This window comes from Lissotriton helveticus, chromosome 2_2 (assembly GCF_964261635.1).
Source record: "Lissotriton helveticus chromosome 2_2, aLisHel1.1, whole genome shotgun sequence".
NCBI classification, from domain to species: Eukaryota; Metazoa; Chordata; class Amphibia; order Caudata; family Salamandridae; genus Lissotriton; species Lissotriton helveticus.
In genome coordinates, this window is record NC_136060.1 from 334,242,160 (window position 1) to 334,263,553 (window position 21,394).

Here is a 21,394-nt window from a genome sequence, read left to right on the forward strand (position 1 = left end):
GTTACAGTGTATGGTATCACTTAAGGAACCTACTTGGCATTCATTACTACACTCAATTTGCTCCAATATGGGATTTGCCCAGAACACCATGATGTTTGGATCACAAATTCTGCCTCCCACTAAAATATGCAGGCATTAGAAACTGGAAAGGACCTTAGAAATTGAGTGCATATCGTAAGTTGGGAGGCTATATCTAGCTCATTAAAGGTATGCTGTCATAATTTAGATATTACTAGCGGTAATCAGAGTGGTCTCGTCAATAGTGGACCAATCAGGACAACTGAGACTATAAGGATATGATTCAAGATGATATAAAATTAAACCACAAAATCTTTATCTGGTACTAGGAAGTTGTTAAGGCAGAAGACAAGAATCAAATGCAGTTATACTAGCGATCGTAAAGGTCCCTACCAATGCTGGATTTAGCAGATTTATGGCAGGTATCTCAAAGTTTGCTTTATAAAACTGTAAAACTGTAAAACATGCTACCTTAAAGAGAAACTACTTTTACATCCTTCACAGGATATACTGGACTCCTGAAAGGCAAGCCAATTGTTTTGAAGTACCCAGATTTACACAATGTAGTTTAGAAAAATCAACTGATATGCATGTGTTCACAAGTGTTCCTACTTTGGGTAATTTTGGGAAAAGGTATGTGAAATCCTATCAGCCATGTTTGGGCATGACATAAAGGTAAGGAAAACCTTAATTTTCTTTTGGCTGAATCCCACAATTAATACCATCTTGGCAGCCATGCAGAAGAGGTTGATAATTAGGACAAAAAACACCTTAACCTATGCCCTTCCCACTTGTTACTTTCTACCTAAACAATGGACAACTTAGACTCAACCTCTTGGGTTTCACATAGATACCTGGATATTTACCCATTGCCTACTAAACATAGATCTTTATGGGACAGTTAGCCCAGATATTGTACTGAGTACTCAACTTTTCGAAGACCACCAGCCTCTAAATCAACTACTCTTGTGAGGGTGGCAGTCTAGGAGTAATTCAGTTAGTTGAGGTACAAATCTTTCTTGTGGGGCCGGGAGGAAGATTTCACAGGCCATAACACGACACATCATAGGGTTTGGGACATATCTTGGTCCTTCCCCATGGAGGGGACACTTGAAGGAGGAAGTTGGGTTGCTAGATGACAAAGCATACTTACCAGTTCCCCGATCACTTCACAGCACACTAATCCTATAGAGGCCCATGATTAAATTATTATCATGGAACATCAGAGGCTTACATTTGCAAGGCAAGTGTGAATAAATATGGAGAGAGTTTCTCGAAGCTTTCCCTGAGTTAGTATGCCTGCAACAGATCCATCAGAGACCCATCAGAAGTCAGGCAATACTGATGGCTAGTAAACTCTACCCTGGAGAAAGGAACTTAAAGTAGTACAGGATAACACGGGGAGGACACCAGGGATATACGCTTTCTATCTTAAACACTTACAAACCCAACCAGGGTCAACACTTTGTGCTCAAAATTATTAACAGGATCAGGGAGTGGAGAACAGAGGGCCCTATTTGAGGAATTCAGTCTTGTCCCTAAAGCCTTCATAGATAAAGACCCTTTCTGATAGATATGTCTAGGGAATTGAAAACAGGATAGAAAGCCTTGTGGATCTGTAGTTGGCCAAACACTCCATGGAAAGTGAAAATGCATTCCACACCCACGTCCACAAGTCCTATTCTCAGGCTATTCTGAGACTTTCATGAGGTGGTGGATGTTACCTCTAATTTTGAACATGACTCTTTAGTGATCTCCGACCAAGCTACGCTGATGTAGGAGAGAACTAATTTGCAATAAACCTAAGAGAAGGAGTTGGAAATTTGACAAATGCCTCTTGAAGAATAGTCTGATCAGGCAGGAACTGAAGGACACAATACAGAAAAATTGCCATGAAAATTATATGGGATAGGTGTCCCGGAATTTTTTTTGTCAAGGCAGTATTCCATGGGAGCTGCATTGCGGAAAGAGCAACCCAACTCCTGGAAAGTCAGGCTTACAGGGAGTCCCTAGAACCGAACTGCAACAACTAGAAACAGAGCACATATCATTGGACTTCGTGAGAGTACTAAGGAGGATTACTGCTCTTACTAGTCAAAGAGGGCTTTTAGCCATGGTGAAATAAAAAAAAGCACTTCTCTGTCTTAAACTGAAATTTTATGAACATGCTAATAAACCTTGTTCACTCCTGGCTTGATAGCTGTGATCATAAAAGGGCCTTAGGTAGCATCCTCTCCCACCCTGGACATGATGGTAACACTCTCAGTAGAACTTAGGACAAATTCAAAGCTTTTCATGATTTCTATTTATAACGTTACCAGAGGAACCGGCTGCCATGGACAAGGTTGATCACTTCATAAATTCAGCGAGCTTGCTCACATTTAACAAGGCCAATGGTGACAATTTAGAACTCCCTATAATCACGGAAAAGACCACTAAAGTTATCCATGATATGTACCCCACTAAGGCAGCACTCCATATGGCCTGAAAAATAGATTTAACAGATAATTTCAACCCGACTTGACACCTCACCCTGTGACTCTTTTTGACTCAATTCTCATGTCACAGGTTGCCTTGCCATCAATGGCAGCTGCAAATATTTAACTCATTTATAAATCAGGCAAACCTAACACTAAATGCAGACTTATAGGCCTATTTCGCTTCTGAATTCATAAGTGAATATTTTCAAAAAAGTGCTGGCAAAAAGGATGATGCCACGCCTACTATTTTTAATAGATCCTGACCAATCGGGATCAATAAAATAGCGACAAGAGGCAATTCATATATGAAGCATAATCGAAGTAATCCAAAAGACAAATAGGAGAATGATTCCACTAATAATACTGTCACTGAATTCTGATGAACCATTTGACAGGGTCAACTGGGTGTTGGATGTGATAGGTCTGGGGTATTAAAAACAAATGTGGATTGAAACTAGTTATGAAAACAATGAAAGTCCTCGTCAACAGGGACAGACCAGATAACATTCCCTGCAAGACAATAATTGAAGGCCTGCCTCCTTTCTCCTTTGGTGTTCACCTTAGTGGTTGAACAGCTGGTAGCGACAATAAGGCAGCACTTTGGAATTAGTGGTATACACTCCAGGGAGGAACAACATAAAATTCACTGGTTTGTGGACAATGTCCTACTAACGTTAACCGACCAAGAGCAATCAATTAAAGGGGTAATTTGCTCCAACCTGCTTTACTGAGGGAAGGTGGAGAAAGACCATTAGACACAAGGGAATACTTATAAAATATATTGGTGTGGATGGCCATGGTCCCACTTCAATAAGAGTGCAACAGTCTGTCTGCCCCCATGGGGGTGTAGTTTGGAGGTTTACCCTAATGTGTCGCTACCCACCACCCCCCAAGAGACAAGAGAGCATAAAGCCCAAAAGACCCCAGGGATTTCAAAAAGGTGCCAAAACATACAAAAGGATGGGGTGGCCTACCCTGGTATCTAGCAATACCCCATCCTAGAATGGGAAACGTGTCTTTTTGCTCCCGTGTGGGCAGATGGGAGGATTGTCTTAATTAGGGAGGTTAACCCAAATCTGCCCCCATGGAAGTAGAAAGCCCGCTTGACACCAGGGATTTTGCATTTGGATCAAAGGAAAGGGGGAGGGTGTTGCACTCTGGCATTTGGCCATTCCTCCATCCCATAAAGGGCAACCTGTCATTCTGTCCCCAACATTCCAGGGACAAACAAATTTGTCCTGGGAGTAGAAAGCCCACTAGACACCACGGATTTCAAAATGGCACCAAAACGAACAGTAGGTTGGGATGGTCCACCCTGGCATTGAGTCATACACCCCACCCAGAAAGGGCAATAGTTCTTTTCTGCCCCCTTGGGGGCAGATAGGAGGTATATCCCAAATCTGCCCCTCGAGGTTAAAAAGCCCACTTTATGCACCTCAGATTTCACATTTGAGGAATAAGAAAAAGGCACATATGTCACACTTTGACATTCGCATAAGTGATGAGGGACTGACTAGCCCCTAAGTCAAATGCACAGCTTTGTGCCGCTTTGACATTCGGCCATGCTCCCACCCCTACAGGGAACACTATTTTGGTATGCCACGGGGCAGAGAGTGGTTTGCCCCCAGTTTGCCCCCAGGGGGCAAAAATCTCACTGGATGGCAGGACTACTTTTTTCTGTAAAATATTGGTCTGGCCCCTCCTGACATCATGCCATAATGTCAATCCTAATGTCTCAATATTTTTCTGCTCCCCTATGGACGAACACAACCCATCCCAATGGTGAGCAAGAGGGCATTTGATTCTTTCTGGTGTTGTTTTTACATAAGGGCTGGGAGAGTGGGACTAATTTCAAGTATGGGCCAACTTGCCATAGTAAATAGCAACACTTTGTGGACTTTGGGAGGCCGCCACATGGGAAAACCACCCATTTCCAGACATTTCTGAAAACTTGACTTCTAGGGCAGTTCACTATGGCATGCCTTACATGGATCTCATTATGTTTTCATACCCAAAATGCTCTGAATACCTCAAGCTCTGCGTAAAATCCCACATTTTCCTTGCATTGTGATATAAACTTCGGGAATACACAGGGATCCACTAAATTCCCATTGGCCAGCATTTTCTCAATTATTGTGATGAAAATGCTTCCATTCGTCTATGAATGGGCCTATCGTCCACCACAGCAAAAGCCCAAAACCATAATGTGGAGACATCAACATTTCCTGTCAAAAACTAACCTGATTTTGCGATGGGGGTAGTTTTGTTAACTGGACTCGGCCACCACCTAGGCAAAGCTACTGAACTCTCACATTTCTTAAAATGTATTGGACTTGGCTCTTTTGGCAGGGTCATCCCTGAACTTTCTGCCTTCCTCCTAATATTTTTTCTGACCTTGTGTTGGTGGATTTAGGACTCTCTGCAGTTTATCACTGCTGCCCAGTGTGAAGTGCATGTGCTCTCTTTGGTAAACGTGGGAAGATTAGTCTACACCTGTTTGGCGTATTTAATTTACCTATCAGTCCCTTGTAAAGTGGTATCTCATATACCCGGGGCCAATTTAATGCTACCGGTGGGCTTGCAGCGCTGCTTGCGCCACCCGCCAAAGAAGCCTTTCAAACCTGTCTCAGGCCTCTGCCATTGCTCGGCCTGCATGCACAGTTTACTGCAGCTGTGACGTGGCACATAAAGTGGTTGCCACGTCTGTGACTCCCCTTTTGCTACATATCAGTCACCCCTAAGGTAGGCTCTAGCTAGCCCTATGGACAGGGTGCGCTGTAGGTAAAAGGTAGAACATGTGCCCTAACTGCGTGGCATGTCCAGTTAGTGACAAACAGCCATTTTGGTTTCTCACTACTGTGAGGCTGCCCTCTCATAGGAATACATTGGGGATATGTGTTTCAGTGACAATTCCTGACATGAGATGAGTAGCGTGGACAAGTCTGGTATGTTTGGAATAGTGGAAATAAATGCTGCGTAATGGTGTTTGCAGATTTATGATCACTATTTTAGAAATGCCACTTTTGGAAATGGGTATTTCTGTGTGCTATGTGTCCTTGTGCCTGCCTGTTGGGTATTGCATGCCTGGCTCTGGAGTGACATAGACCGGAGATGTGCAGTGGCTCCAGAGGAGCTGGTTGAGTCAGAGCTAGGCTGAATAGGCCAATCTGCATTTGGAGTAGTGGGAGAAGTAGCACCTGGGCCTGAATAGGACTGTGCCTGCCTTCCACAGTGCTGGCTCTACCCCCCTGTGGTGTGTCTGGGGCCAGAGTCTACACTGACAAAGGAGGTGTCCGTGCACATGTAAAGAAATGTGTAGGTTCATTCTCGAGGTCGGGCCAAGATGGCGGACTGATGCCGCCAGAGCAGAGAGTGGCTGTGGGGGTCCGGCAATGCTATGGCCGTTAGCGGATTTTTTCTGACTGCTCACTCTGCAGTCAAATGTCGCGGCTGAGCGGAGAAGACACAGGGGGGGTTCTAAGACGAACCGACTTACCCGCTTATCTGCTAGCGTACTAGCGCATTGACACACAGCGGCTGTCTGTAGAGCCGCGCAGGAGCTGGAGCAGGGTGCCGCGTTGCAGTACGGAGAGGCGGAGCAAGGCAGAGGCGGAGTGAGGTGAAGCCTCCTGACTTCCGAGCATCGGAGCGGACTCGAATCACAGCATAGCGGATTGAGCAGTGGCCAAGCATACGGAACGGAGCAGAGGCACAGCGCAATCGAAGAGATGGTCTGCCTGTAAGACGCAGGACGGCTGGCGGGTGCGTGTTGGCTTCTCCTCTTGTGAGTATCGGGTGAGCCGTTTTTCAGAGCCAGGCTTTCTATAATCTACCTGCAGTGGCTTTTTAAAAAAAAAAAAAAGAGCCTGGGAAGGAAAATTGCTTTGTGGAATAAGAGGAGTGGGAGCAGCAACTCTGGCGGATGCTACGACTACGACTGCGATCCCTCGGGAGCCGGGTCAGAGAGATTTTCAAGACAATTAATCTCCCACGGCTGACCCCGAAGACCTCACAGGGGTGGACCGTACTTACTCGGCTAAGCTTCCTGGCTGATTGGAATATAGGTTTTGACTGGTCTGGCCCTACAACAATTGTCGCAACAACTCTACCTATGATGGCACCTAAGAATCCTGTAAGGAGCACAAGAACTACAAAGCAGGCGGGAGGTAACACGGTGGAACCCGAAGTGCTGCCCCCTACAACAACAACAACAACAGCACCAACAACGGCGTCAACAACGGCGATAGCAGCAGCAGTGCCAGTGACAGCGGCAGTGGCAGTGGCAGCGGATTTGATCCCAGATGGCGCTAAGAAAGGGAATAAACAGGAGAAATCTGGCTTGAATGCTGGTAAGACGCTCCCCGGTACGCAAAATCCGAATCTGAACTCTAACCTGATCCCTAATGTGGCACCTGATGTGGCACCTAACAAATGCACACCAATCCTTGCTACTGCTGCTTCTTTAATCCAACCGAAAGGTAAAACTAACTTAATAGGGGGGGTGCATAATGTTATAGATACTGACACTGCTGCCGACGTTCTAAATGCTCCTGCTGATTCTACTGGCGGTAATGACATACAGACTCACTTAATCATTCTGCCTGTAATTGACGACGCCAGGTCACTGCTCAACACTAAAACTTTAAAGGATATAAATTCTTCACCGCCGTCATCGAGCCCCTCTACCTCTGTACCAGCTGAGGTCATAGAAGAACTCTCTGAGTGTGCCCTGACTGAAGGTGAAAAATCGATATTAGAGGTTGACCAACTATTGGGGAATGGATCGGAGGAAATCGGGGCAGCAAAGCAAGACGATCAGATTAAACCGGCGGAGCAATTAGACGGGTCGGATACGGATGACAATTATAGTGATTGTCCAGACCAGGGTAGTTCCACGCCATTGCACTCGGCCAAAGGTAACGCCAACGGTATAAGGAAAGGTAAAGGAAAAGTGAAAAATAAATTTAAAAAAACGACGAGCAAACCAAATATAACAACGGTGAAAATGATTGCCGAAAACAGTCCTATAAGGAAGTGGGTACAGGCAAAAGGTGGTGTTAAAACAATGGCCTTGAGACTGTCTGGGAACAGCCCGGTCGAAACAGGCGCTATACCAAAGGTGGCAACCTTGGCAGGGACAATGGCAGTGGATATACTGGAGGATGCTGTTATTGGAGCCGATGCCTCTAAGGATACAACACGAATGGCAGGAAGCCCTCCTCTGGCCTCTGACACTGATATAGTAGGGTCAGGGGTAACAGGGGTAACAGGGGTAACTACCCTATTAACATCAGCACTAACACCATCTCGGACCACCCCTGTGCAAGTCGCATTACCTACATCTTTACCCTCATCTTCATGCTCATCTCTAATGGTTGAACCAGCCAAGGACAGTATGATAAACTACATAAGGCCTGATCATACCGATAACACTCTTATTCAAAGGGATACACCTTCTGACTGGACTTTGCCGGGGGAAGTCTCCTCATCTTTTCAGATGATCTTGCAGTTGCTTAATGAGCAAAAACAAGAAGCTCAATATCACTATCAACAGATGCGAGAAGATAGCAATAAAACTCAATCTTCGCTTCTCGAGATGTCTTGCAAACTTGGGACTATATCTCAGGATATGGAAGAACTTCAGCAGAGGGTTGTATCAACCGAGGAAAAAGGTGCTCATTCTGAAACAGTCCTGAATAGACACGAGACTCAACTCTCTCATATGCAGATCAAACTGGAAGATTTAGAAAATAGACAACGGAGGCAGAACCTCCGCGTTTTTGGCATTGGAGAGGGAGCGGAAGGGGCGGACGCTCGAGCCTACATTGTGCATTTATTCCAGAAGGCGTTTCCTGAGCTCTCAGACTGGGATTGGGACTCGCAAGTGCAACGGGCTCACCGACTCCCATTGGTTCAAAGGAACAAAAATAATCAGTACCCACGACCTATTCTGACTTACATTGGTAACTTTTTACTACGACAAGCGATCTCATTGAAGGCAAGACCAAATACTCCAGTGACTACGGACTCAATTACTTTTTTTGTTAGATCTGATCTAAGCAAGTTAACTATGGACCGGCGCTGGCAGTTACGACAATTTATCGACCCGATAAAAGAATTGGGAGGTCAGGCATTTCTGAAAGAACCGGCAAAACTAAAGGTTCTAAAGAATGGTCGAACATATTATTTCTCTGAAGCAAAGGAGGTGGAGCACATTGTAGGCAAATGGAAAGTGGAGAAGAGTGGACATGGACCTGAACATTGATATTGTTACTGTAGCTGAAACTACATAGTCCACTATTACTGAAACTTCTTGGCTATTGGGCTATATCGTGATGAATTATTTAATTACTGAATTTTTGAATTTACCTATTTGCCTTCTTACTCGACTTGCAGCTTAGGCTGGTTCAATATTGTTTATGGTTTTTTTTCTCTTCTAAAAGACTGCGGTATAATATAGCTTACTTAGCTTGCTCATAGCACCGGATCCTCTGCGCTACGACTCTGCGCATGCTGCCATTACAACGGCAGCAAGGAGAAAGGGGGGGCCTCCAGGAAGAAACAGAAGGGGAGGGGGTGGGGTTAGTAAAGGGCGGTGGGGGGTTGTGACTCAAGGGGGAAAAAAAAGCATCTCGAGGGCAAGTAAACTGATAAAAATATTGGTGTGGAAGATAAGCAAGGCTGATAACTTTTGGTACATTTGGTATATTACAAATTTGGGTGAGATAAGTGAAAGGGGTAGTAAAAGGAAAGCATTAGAATGCATCATAATCAAGGATAGTAAAATGTATTATTTTAAATGTTTCAATTAAAGTGTTTAGCGTGGAATGTATCTGGTTTAAATAGTAAAACTAAACTGAACCTGGTGTTTGAAGAGCTCAAAATGTATAACCCTCAAATTATAGTACTAACTGAGACTCACATAGCGTACAAAGATAGGAAACTACTCGAACAACTTGGATATGTGGTCCTAGTATCTACTAATTTTAATGCTTCTATCCGGGGTGTTGCGATTCTTAGACATAAACAACTCAGAGTAGAGGTAAATAAGTCATTGACTGATAAAGCTGGGAGATGGGCGATGGCACAAGTAATAATTGAAGGCTTTAGGTACACTATTTGTGGCGTCTATGCTTCTAATGTGGACGAACCCCGGATTATTGATCAAATTAATTTGGAACTGTTTGGGTGGGAAGGGGAACTCATTATGCTCGGAGATTTTAACTGCATTATGGACTATAACCTAGATACAACTAAAAGGGGATCTTTTCAAAGGATGCGGAAGACTAGGGCTGCAATTTTAGATTTAGCAGCAACTCATTTAATCAAGGATGCTTGGAGATATCTATACCCCAATGTAGCAGGCTATACGTATTACTCTGCCGCACACAAGCTATGCTCACGCATAGATATGGTCTGGGTCTCCGATTTTATCCTCGAAAATGGCACTATGGTAATTTGCCCTAGAGTTACGTCCGATCATAACCCTATTATGCTTATGTTTGAGATATTAACGGAGAGACAAGCTCCTCGTGTGTTTTCTTTCCCTAGATATTTGTTTTCAGATACCATCTTTTTAGGCCAACTAAAAGAACATATAAAGGAGTTTGTAGAATTCAATATTCACTCTGCAGCACCAAGGATAGTATGGGATACATGTAAAGCCAGCATCCGTGGGTTTTCCCAGCAATATATATGGCAACAAAATAAGGAACGTAGGAATCAAGATGAGAAAATGACAACGGATATACGTAATATGGAACACTTACTATCTGAAGCACTTATAAAAGGAGATGATGAGAAGGCACTACGTCTCAAACTAGTTGATCTAAAATCAAGGTTCTTAGAGAAAAAAGCATAATTAAAATCAAGAAATACCAACTAAGTCAATTTGAGGGTGGGGAACAGATAGGGAAAATATTAGCATATAGAGTGGCCGAGAATCGAGCACAAACGGCCGTTAAAGAAATTAAGGGGGCTAATAATCAAATTTTTCAAGACACAAAGGCTATTTTAAATCAGTTTGCACAATACTACCAGGAGCTATATACCCCGGAGAACGAGGTGGATAATGACAAGATTAAGCATTACCTAAACTTAAATAAAGTCTTGCCTATTGACCCGGAGCAATCTGATCAATTAGTCGAGGATATTACACCGATAGAAATTAGAATAGCCATCAATTCTCTGGCAACAGGGAAAGCCACAGGGGAAGACTCGATCCCTATAGAGCTATTTAAAACATGCGCAGAGGAATTAATACCACTCCTGTCTATAGTGATTCCGGCTATTGGGAAAGGGGAGCAAGCACCCAGGTCATGGAATTAACACAAATCATTTTTTTCGTAAAAAAAGGTAAACCAGCTGTTGAAAGAGAGTCCTATAGACCTATATCCCTCATTAATAGCGACGCTAAAATATTCGCAAAAATATTATCTACTAGGCTGGCACCATTAATGGCACAAATGGTATCACCTTACCAACACGGCTTCATCCCTAAAAGGGACACAACGGCTCATATCAATATGGCTATCATGGCTTTTGATGTGGCACAGATTAAGTCAACCCCACTCGGTATGATATTATTAGATCCTGAAAAGGCATTTGACCGAGTGGGGTGGGACTTTCTATGGGCCACATTACTTGCGTTTGGTATAAAGGGTCAATTCTTGAATTGGATTCAGGCACTATATGATAAACCCACTGGTAAAGTCTGTTATATGGGCAAATGCTCCTCTACCTTTCCGATTGAACGGGGGACCAGACAAGGGTGTCCTTTATCCCCTTTATTATTTGCCCTTATAATGGAACCATTTTTGATTGCATTACAAGGCAGGGATCAGATCTCCCCTTTTGTGAATGGAGCAGACTCACTCAAAATAACGGTATATACGGACGATATAGCGATATACTCCAATGATGTTGAGGAAGCGTTAAAGAGTATTTTAATAGAAGCTAGGGATTACGGCTTAGTATCTGGATATAGAATAAATAATACTAAGACTCAAATTGTTATGAACTACAGACCATTAACTCCAGTACAAGGGGTATGTGATCTGGCTACATATTTGGGGGTAAAGATTTCTTTAGATGTTAATTTAATAGTGGCGTTAAACTATGAATTTCTATTAAAGGAAACAGGTATATTATTCAAGAAATGGCATAAACTACCATTAAGTATTATAGGTCGAATTAATTTAATAAAAATGAAAATAATACCTAAGTATCTATATCTTTTTCGCTCAATTCCTCTACGGATAAATAATTCTTATTTTAATAGATTGGACGGAATTATTAGCAGTTTCATTTGGGGGTATAAGAAAGCCCGTCGTGCTGTTTCACTCCTTAAACTTCCATTTATCCAAGGAGGACTAGGTCTAACGGATATAAAAGCTTACTATTTAGCTGCTTTCCTGACCCGTTTCCAAAGCCTAATAATTCCAGATAAAAGTATGTATTTCCACAAATTAGTGTTAGGCGAGGATGTTAAAATTTTCTTCTATAAAATAAACGACCCCAACTACATTAAACGCGTTAAATTTAAGACTATACGCGATCTTGTTAACATCTGGCGTTCTATTTTGGTTAAATTCAAGACTTCTACTTTTCATCATAAAACCCCACTGTGGTTTAACCCGGGTTTACCTGAAATATTCCATGATTTACGGGCCCTTAGGTGGTCAGAAGTGGGTATTAAAAGCTTGGGAGATCTGTTTGATCACAATGGATTCTGCTCTTTTGAACAGTTGAAAGCTGGTTATAACATATCGGAGGGAGCCCGCTTTAAATACTTTCAAATAAGAGACTATTTGGTACGGAAACTAGGATTATTGAAAATTCAGGATTCAGATCTGTGGGACTGTATTTATAAAGAAAATGATAAAGCATTGATTAGTTTAGGCTATAAAATCTTTATTAGTCATAGAAACGATGATTCTGTCAAACTTGCAGAAAAATGTACTAGGAAACTGGGAATTACTGTGGCTCCTAATCTAGTTACTTCTTCACTAAACAGCCTCCACCGATCTATACACTCCTCTAATTTAAAACTACAATTATTCAAAACTATATGTCAACTATATTATACACCAGATCGGATTCTTAAATGGGCAAATAATAATAACTATAATGAGCGCACAAAATGCCCAAAGTGTAATGTGAGCGCAGCGGACATAACTCACATGTTCTTCTCTTGCCCACAATTAGGTGAATATTGGAATGATGTGACTGAAGTTTTGTCTATGAAATTAACTTGCTCTATTGATTTGACACCTGTAGACGTGCTTGTCGGTTACTTCGGGTGGGATAAAATGAACACTGACTTACTTAATATCGTACTCGCATGTGCGAGATTAATAATAGCAAGGGCCTGGATACAACACAACCCCCCGACAGTTATGGAATGGTGGAGCCTAGTCAAGGAAATTTATCATATGGAATTTGCTTTGGCTACAACACAGGGTATTCAGGCTAAGCTGAAAGTGGAAAGGATTTGGGGATTGATAATGTCATGATATTTCTCTTTTTCTTTATTTCTCTTTATCTCTTTTGTTATAGCTATGCCCTCTTCTTGAAGATACGTTATACTCTGTGGAAAAATTGATTATGGTTGTTTTGCTGTCTCCTTTGATGGAATAAGTGAACTTATTAGGTTTCTCTTCTTTTTTTTTTTTTTTTTATTATGTACTTGTCCTATGAGATGCAAATAAAAATCTTAAAAAAAAAAAAAAGAAATGTGTAAGTGTCCCCCAGAACTGGTTTGGACTGGGCTTAGGCCTGTGCCAGGGGGAAGAACAAAGATTGTCCAAAGGACTGCTGGGCGCGGAGGAACCGCCGTGGGACCCAGCTGCTGGCTGCTGAGGGTCCTTATGTACTGGCCTGCCTGAATCCAGCTCTCCATCAAAATCTGGGGACTTAGTGCCTCATATACGCTGCCTGTTTATTGCAGTAGTGCCAGAGGATGAGAGGAGCGCTTTGTGCCTTACAGCTTGGGCAGCGCGACCCTTCCCCGAGGTGGACGGAGCGCCAGGTGGAGGCCCACACTGCCCCAAGGCGTGAGGAGTGCCTCAGGGGCTTTTGCACACTAAGGCACTGTGCAGTGAAGCCCACAGCATTTCAGGATCCCCCTCAGGAGGAATACAGGTGTGGGGATTCCACTGTGCTGCCTGGCTCCGGGACGACCCGCCCGAAGTCAAGCAGAGTCCAGCCAATCAGCGAAGTTGAGCAGGAACCTACCCCGCGTTCGTGGGTGTCCCGAGTCCCAGAGAGGAAGTCAGATGGTTGCGGGCTGGTTGGGGGCCGGCCGGAGGAAGTGCTGCTGGAGCAGAAGTCAGGCAATCCTGTGCCTGGTCCATTGTGCGGCTCCCATAGTGCTGAGGAGAGCCCTGCGTGCAGCCAAGGGCAAGACGGAACCTCGCAGGCTCGCCGGACCCTGCGGGAGAGGTCGCGTGGCTGCACCCTTTCTGTTTGCCGATTGGCCCTGCAAAAAGAGAGAAGCCCCGGTGAGTGGAGCTTGAAAGGCACTGTTGGTGCCTGTCTTCACATCCAGCTATGCCGCCAGATTGCTAGTAGATGCAACGGATGGAGGGAAGCCCCGGTGAGTGGGGTTTGCTAGGCACACTATTGGTGCCGGTATTCATAGCTGCGCCACCAGATCGCAGGCAGCTGCAACATAGGGCACTCCAGCTGTGAATCTAGGGTGACTTGCACCCCACCCCTCCCCTGATTGCTTTGTGGATCTTTTTAGGGTCATTGGTTTGGCTGAGTCTGCAGTTAGGGGGCTAGTGGAAGCCCCATGTCCACAGAAAGGGACACACCATTTAGGAAGCCCCTTACTTGTAATAAGGGCATTGCAGGGAAGTCCAGGACAGTCTCCCAAGGATGAGACTGGCCAAGGTACGCCATAGGGTCAGTGGGGCCTAATGCCATTAGGTGATGTGTATACCCACTGAGTGTGCAGGGTGTTACTGTGGTGCACTAGCCTCAGGCCTCATGATTTATTCATAATGTGTTTATGCTAAGTGCCTCTTGCCAGTAGTCACTGGTTATTTCTTTGTTTTCACTACTTGTGTGTTCTAATGGTTATGACAGTGACCTGACTGGCCCTGTAATGTATATATTCCCCTGTAAAGTGATACCTAGCACCAGGTGGTACAGTGTATATATGTGATTACGTTCTAATGTGTTTTATGAGTAATACAAAGGCTATTTTTATATAACCTTGTGTGAAGTTTCTTTTGTGGTGTGCCTTGTGTATCGCTGCTGTGTGTGTGTGTTGCACAAACGCTTTACACATTGCCTCTGGGAGAAGCCTGACTGCTCTGCCAAGCTACCAAGGTGGTGAACAGGGGTTATCTTCAGTATGTAACTCCCTTGCCCTGACTAGAGTGAAATGCACACAGTTTCTAAAAGAGTGTACTCATTAAATCATATTTTGTCCTCAGACCTCCTGAAAGGAGATCTGAATTTGTTACAACAAAGGCAGGTTCAGTTGAGATGAATTATACAGTTAAATTGGGTACTACAAATTCTTCGATCAGGTTTTGTGCTTTGCCAACTTCTCAATTAAATAGCCCTATTTGAACCAAGCAATTTGGCACTCACTCAAAAAACAAAGGCCAAGAAAGAATCTGCATACTCCCTATTAAATATAGAGCAAGTTGGAGATGCACCATTTTCAGTAAGTGACACTCAGCGTATTACCTGGTTAATACATGAAATTATTGTATTGCTCATTTGATTTAATTTTCATGATTTTTAAAAGTATAATTCTATCGGCTGGTATTAAACTTTGCACAATTCACAATTGTTCCATTAATGGAAATTTCCCTTTTCCTGCATCTGTTTAAATGAGAATTAAGATGACCCTGTGTCTATCAGTACAGCAAATTGTAAAAATCCCTTGGCCACTCCCTTTTAAGTGACACCAAATCATTGCACAGAATCTGTAGTGCTTTGATGCCAGAGTTAAGTTGTGCCTTATCTATTCACCGCATTGCATCCATTCCCAATCATCATGACATTCTGAAAAATGGTTCTCATGTATTTCTAACATGTTACTTGCTGTGGGTAAGAACCTGGCCAGTCATACCTGATAATTGTTTCTGAAATAATACACTGTTGTGGAAGAACATTGTATTATCTGCATTGGTGAGTTCAACAAACTATTGTGTATTCTCTTACAAAAAGAAGTCCCTTTCACTACAGTGGTTGAGGTTTATAACCTGCACACAGACAAAACTGCTTCAGAAATTCAGAGGTTTTTACACCCACAGTAACCGATAAGTTGTGCAGATATGATACAAAATATTTAATTTGTCTGTAAACAACTGGCGATGTGCATCTTTTTAAAAACATTGGATCTGGTGACTGGATTTAAAACAGTTTTTGTACTGATCCCATAATGTTTCCATTCTATGTGCTGCCGCTTTTTGGGAGGATTTCCAGTCATCATATAAATTGGTGACTGTATCATCATCTTTCTCCTGTTCCGACAAGGAAATCAGCAACAAACATGTATCCATCTGAGCAAAACTGCAGAGAGACTCCGCAAGCTACATGGCACATGCTTGGCTATCTGAACTTAGCAAAGTCTGGATGCTCACAATTCATAAAATGAATGCTGCATAAGTAAAACCTGTGTTCTGGTACATAAACTGTCTAACTGAGATCATCTTGAACTTACGTCTGGAATAGCCCTCAGTGGCTTATCTTGACTAAGGGTGGGCATAGCAGGCATATTGCCTCTATGCATATTTCCACGCAGTTTGAAAAAAACTCTAAGGAAATACACTACACTCCCTCCCCACTCCCAAATAAAAAAAAAAAAAAAAAAGAAGACACCTGCGTGGCTGCCTCCTCCTCGGCCTGGCTGCTCTCCGTCCTGCTCCTTGCCGTTCTTCTCCTATGAAAAAAAACAACGTTATGAGTTTTGCTTGTGCACATGCGGAGAATGCACAACATAGTTTATTTTCAATGAAGAAAGATGCGAGGAGCTGGAAGGAGAGCGGCCAAGCATAGGAGGAGGTAGCCACGCAGGTGTTTTTTGAAAATTTGTATTAATTTGGGTGGGTAGAGGCGGGACTGGCTAACTCTGCTCTGCCATGGAGGAGAGTTTTTGCCTAAACTCTACGTTTGGAACAGAGCACAGAGAAGGCAAAAATCCACAAACTCCATTGGCGGAGCGGAGTTACCCACCCAGGGCTAATCTTGACATGGAAATGATTATTCAACTTCTACATGAGCAGCAGAAACAATGCCAAGCAATGCATCTGTCCCTTTTACAGGATGCTACTTATGACAAAGCATTATTAACAGTGATACTTTTCAATGCCTCTCTTGACGATTTGTTTGACTTGCTGCTATCCTTCGAGCCCCCTGGAGAGGAGCCGCAATTACCATCGAGTGTCTCAGACGAGTAATCAATTGCTGGTTCATCGAATATGCAGACTATCAACTACGAATATGCTCTGTATGGATTCTGCAAAGATTACACGTATGCTGTGTGTGCACCTTACTATGTCGACATGTCCTCTGATGAGGAATGAACTCAACATGTGAGTCGACCAGCGGACACTTATATTTTTGCACCATATATAATGAGTGATTAAACATGTCTTAGTGAATGTATGGGTGTGTGACTAATCTGTGTAAATGTATATATCAGTTTGTCAGTGATGTGCAAGTGGCTGCATGGGTTGGTGAGTAGGTACATGAGTGTCTATATGGGTTACTGATTAGTTGTCTGAGTACCTCTAACATGCCTGATTGTTTGTGTAGGTGGGTGAGGGGGTGTATGACTACCTGAATTGATGTATGAGTGGGTTAATCCTTGGGGGAATGTGTTCATGAATGTGTCTGTGAGGGACTGTATGGGCGAGTGAGTGTGTGTATGGCTGTGTCGGTGAGTGAAGGGATGTCTCAGTAGTATATGGGTGAGTAACTGCATATATGAAATGCAGTATAAGTGAGTGTTGAAGTATATAATAGACTGTATGTGTAAGTAAGTGATTGTGAGAGAGGCTATATGGGTGAGCATGTGCTTCTGTCAGCAACTGTAAAGCAGAGTAAGTATTTGTTAGTATCTGTATGAATAGTGAGTGTGTGTGTGTTTCTGTATTGCTGAGTAAGTGGCTGTGTGAGTGGGTGTTTGGATGAGTGAGTAGGTACGTGAGTAGCTGTATGGGTGACTGGTGTTGTATGAATGGCTGTATCAGTGTATGAGTGGATATATTAACGGCTGTATTGGTGAGTGATTGGATGTATAAGTGCCTGTATGGGTGAGTGAGTGGATGTGAATGTAGACCTATGACTCAGTGAGTGGATATGTACCTATTGGTATTGGTGTGCCAGTGGTTTCAAGAATGGTAGTCTGAAATTTGGAGTGGGTGTATGAAAGGTTATATTGGGGTGTGAATAGGCGCATCAGAGAATATGTGGATGATGTCATCAGTGATGTCATCAGTACTGTCATTTGAGATGTCATCAGTCATGTCACTGACCATGTCATGAGTGATGTAATATGTGACGTTATCAGCAGTGCATTGCGGGGGCGCGGGTTATAGTTAGCTCAGCTAACTATAATGGCTGAATTACTCTGGTTTTGTACGAGTAAAATATCAGCCTAACTATAACGTTCCCATAACCTGTGGTTTTTTCAGTGAATATCCAAGGTTTTTTAAATGCTAATTTCTAACTATAACGTCCCTGAAACCTGTGGGGGTTTTCAGTGAATTTCTAATGCATTTTAAATGCCTGAGTGAATGGGCAGTGCCTGAGTGAATGGATTAGTGCAAGGGTAGTGCCTGGCTCATTGAATGAGTGCATGGGTAGTGTCTGGTTGATTGGATGCATGCGTGGGTAGTGCTTGAGTGAATGGATGTGTGTAATATTAGATCCTGGGTGACTGGATGAGTGCATGACTTGTACATGTGTGATTGCATGAGTGCATTCATAGTGTCTGCTTGATTGGATAAATGCATGGGGAGTGCCTGAGGGAATGGAAGAGTGTATGGGTAGTGTCTGAAAGAATGGATGAGTGCAAGGGCAGTGTTTAAATGATTAGATGAGTACATGGGTTGTGCCTCAATGAATACATGAGTACAAAGGTAGTACCTGGGTGATTGAATGAGTACATGGATAGTGCTTGAGTGAATGGATGAGTGCAAGGGTAGTGCCTGGGTCATAGTATAAGTACATGGGTAGTCACAGAAAGAATGGATTAGTGCATGGGTAGTACCTCAGTGAGTGGTTGAGTGCAAGGGTAGTGCGTGAGTGATTGGATGAATGCATGGGTTGTAACTAAGTGAAAGGATGTGTGCATAGATAGTGCCTGAATGATTGGATGAGTTCATGGGTAGTGTCTGCAGGATTGGATGAGTGCATGTGTAGTGCCTGGGTGATTGGATGTGTACAAGCGTAGTGCTGAGAGAATGCATACGTTTATGTTTAGTTCCTGAGTGAATGCTTGAGTTGAAAAATAGTGCTTCAGTGATTGGATAAGTGTAAGGGTAGTGTCTGAGTGATTGGGTGAATGCTCAGTGGAGAAGTGTGGCTCAATGGTTAGAACAGGCAGACCTCGATGCAGAGCTCTGGCCAGGGACCAGGGTTCGATTCCCGCCTCGGCGGGTCTCGGGCTCATTAATTCCCCTGACCGGATATTCTCGCCTCAGCGCCTATTCTGATCATGGGTCCCGCGCTGCAACTCTGGGCAATAGCTTGCTTAGTCTCCACAACGCCCCCCACAATGCGAGGGATGCCTGGTCTGCACCATGGGGGTGCCAAGGAGTGGACACTTCACAGGGAAAGCCAGGAGGGGTTCCCTTGCGGTATTCGTACAGGTGCCGGGAAACCCACTGCGGGTAGCTGTGCGCTATACAAGTACAAAAACAAAAAAAAATTAAAAACAATGCATGCATAGTGCTTGGGTGAATGGATGAGTGCATACATAGTGCCTGAGATAATGCATGAGTTCATGGGTAGTGCCTGAGAAATTAGATGAGTGCATGGGTAGTGGTGCAGTGATTGGATGAGTGCATAGGTAGTGCTTGGGTGATAGAATGAGACTATGCATAGTGCATGGGTATTGCCTGAGAGAATGGATGAGTGCATGGGTAGTGCCTTGGTGATAGAAAGAGACTATGCATAGTACCTGAGTGAAAGGTTTAGTGCAAGGATAGTGCTTGAATGATTGAATGAACGCATGTGTGGTGCCTGTGGGACTGGATGAGTGCAAGAGTAGTGTCTGTGTTATTAGATAAGTACATGAGAGAATGCAGGGGTGTATGCATAGTGCCTGAGTGAAAGGACGAGTGCAAGGATAGTGCTGGTTGATTGGATGAGTGCATGGATAGTGCCTGAATGATTGGATGAGTGCATGGGTAGTGCCTGAGTAATAGGATGAGTGTATGGGAAGTTCCCGTGTGACTAGATAAGTGCATGGGTAGTACCTAAGAGAATGCAGGAGTGTATGCATAGTGCCTGTGTGAATGGGTATATGCAAGGTAGTGCATGAGTGATTGGGTGAGTGCATGGGTAGTACCTAGGTGGATAATTGAATGCAAGAGTAGTGCCTAAGTGATTGGATGAGTGTAATAGTACAGCATTTTCTCTGGCAGCTTCACTATTCACAGACTGCTCAGAATGTTTGGTCTAGCCAAATATAAAACAGCAACCCGCCCCATGTCACTGTTGTAAGTCTCATAATGTTTCTGAATACTTTAATGCTTGTGCCTGGGCCTTTCCTAGTGACATGATACATAAAAAGAAACCTAGAAATAGTAGAATGCCTGTGTTTCAGACAGCATGCTGTATGAGTTTCCATAGAAGAAGTTATATGTATTCCTTTCTCCTCATGATACAGGGCACATGCATATTCAACACTATATTGGAGGGGTTCTGTGACACCTACATAGGTAAGACATGTCTTCCTCCGGGACTGAATGCTAGAGCACAACTGAGAAGATTTGTGTACCTGATGAGTATATATTAAGCTAGCATCTTCAGACACACAGCATGTGTCAGAATACATGTACAAGTAGACACATACCTGAGTCACAAGAGCATGCAGACCTTTAAACTTGATAGAGTGCACTTCCCATTGCAAGCTGACACCTAAATGTATACGACCTACTTCACGTGTACCTTTTCAGAAACTCATACAAAGCAGCCTAATCACTAATCCAACTGTCAACATTTATTAAACCTCACTTTTCTCTGGTAACTGCACTATTCACCGATTACTCAGAATGTTCGGCCTAGCCAAATTTAAAACAGCAACCCTTCCCATGTCACTGTTGTAAGTCTTACCATGTTTCTGCACCTCTCTTGCTTTTTTCTATACCTCTCTTGCTTCTTTCTGCTCCTCTCACCTATTTGTGCACATCTCTTGCTTCTTTCTGCACCTCTCTGGCTTCTTTCTGTACCTCTTTTGCTTCTTTCTGCACCTCACTTGCTTCTTTCTGTAGTCTTTTGCTTCTTTCAATACTTCTCTTGCTTCTTTCTGCACCTCTCTTGCCTCTTTCTGTACTTCTTGCTTCTTTTGGAACCTCACTTGCTACTTTTTGCACCTCACTTGCTTCTTACTGCACTTCTCTTGCTTGTTTCCGTACCTCTCTAGCCTATTTCAGTACCTCTCTTGTCACTTTCAGCACCTCTCTTGCTCTTTTCTGCTTTTCTCTTGCTCCTTTCTGCACCGTTCTTCCTTTTTCTGCACCTCTCTTGCTTCTTTCTGTAACTCTCTTGCTTCTTTCTGTACTTCTCTTGCTTCTTTCTGCACCTCTCTTGCCTCTTTCCGTACTTCTTGCTTCTTTTGGAACCTCACTTGCTCTTTTCTGCACCTCTCTTGCTTCTTTATTCACATCTATTGCCTCTTTCTGCACTTCTCTTGCTTCTTTCTG

At 43.5% G+C, this 21,394-nt stretch overlaps 1 long non-coding RNA gene across 1 annotated transcript in view; it reads right to left on the bottom strand.

Moving 5' to 3' along the window:
• Positions 1-21,394, bottom strand: part of LOC144821825 (uncharacterized) — a 383,678-nt gene that overhangs the window by 329,233 nt on the left and 33,051 nt on the right. The window contains exon 2 of the long non-coding RNA XR_013608459.1: positions 16,341-16,401. This is a non-coding gene — a long non-coding RNA (uncharacterized LOC144821825). The remainder of the gene's footprint in view (positions 1-16,340; positions 16,402-21,394) is intronic.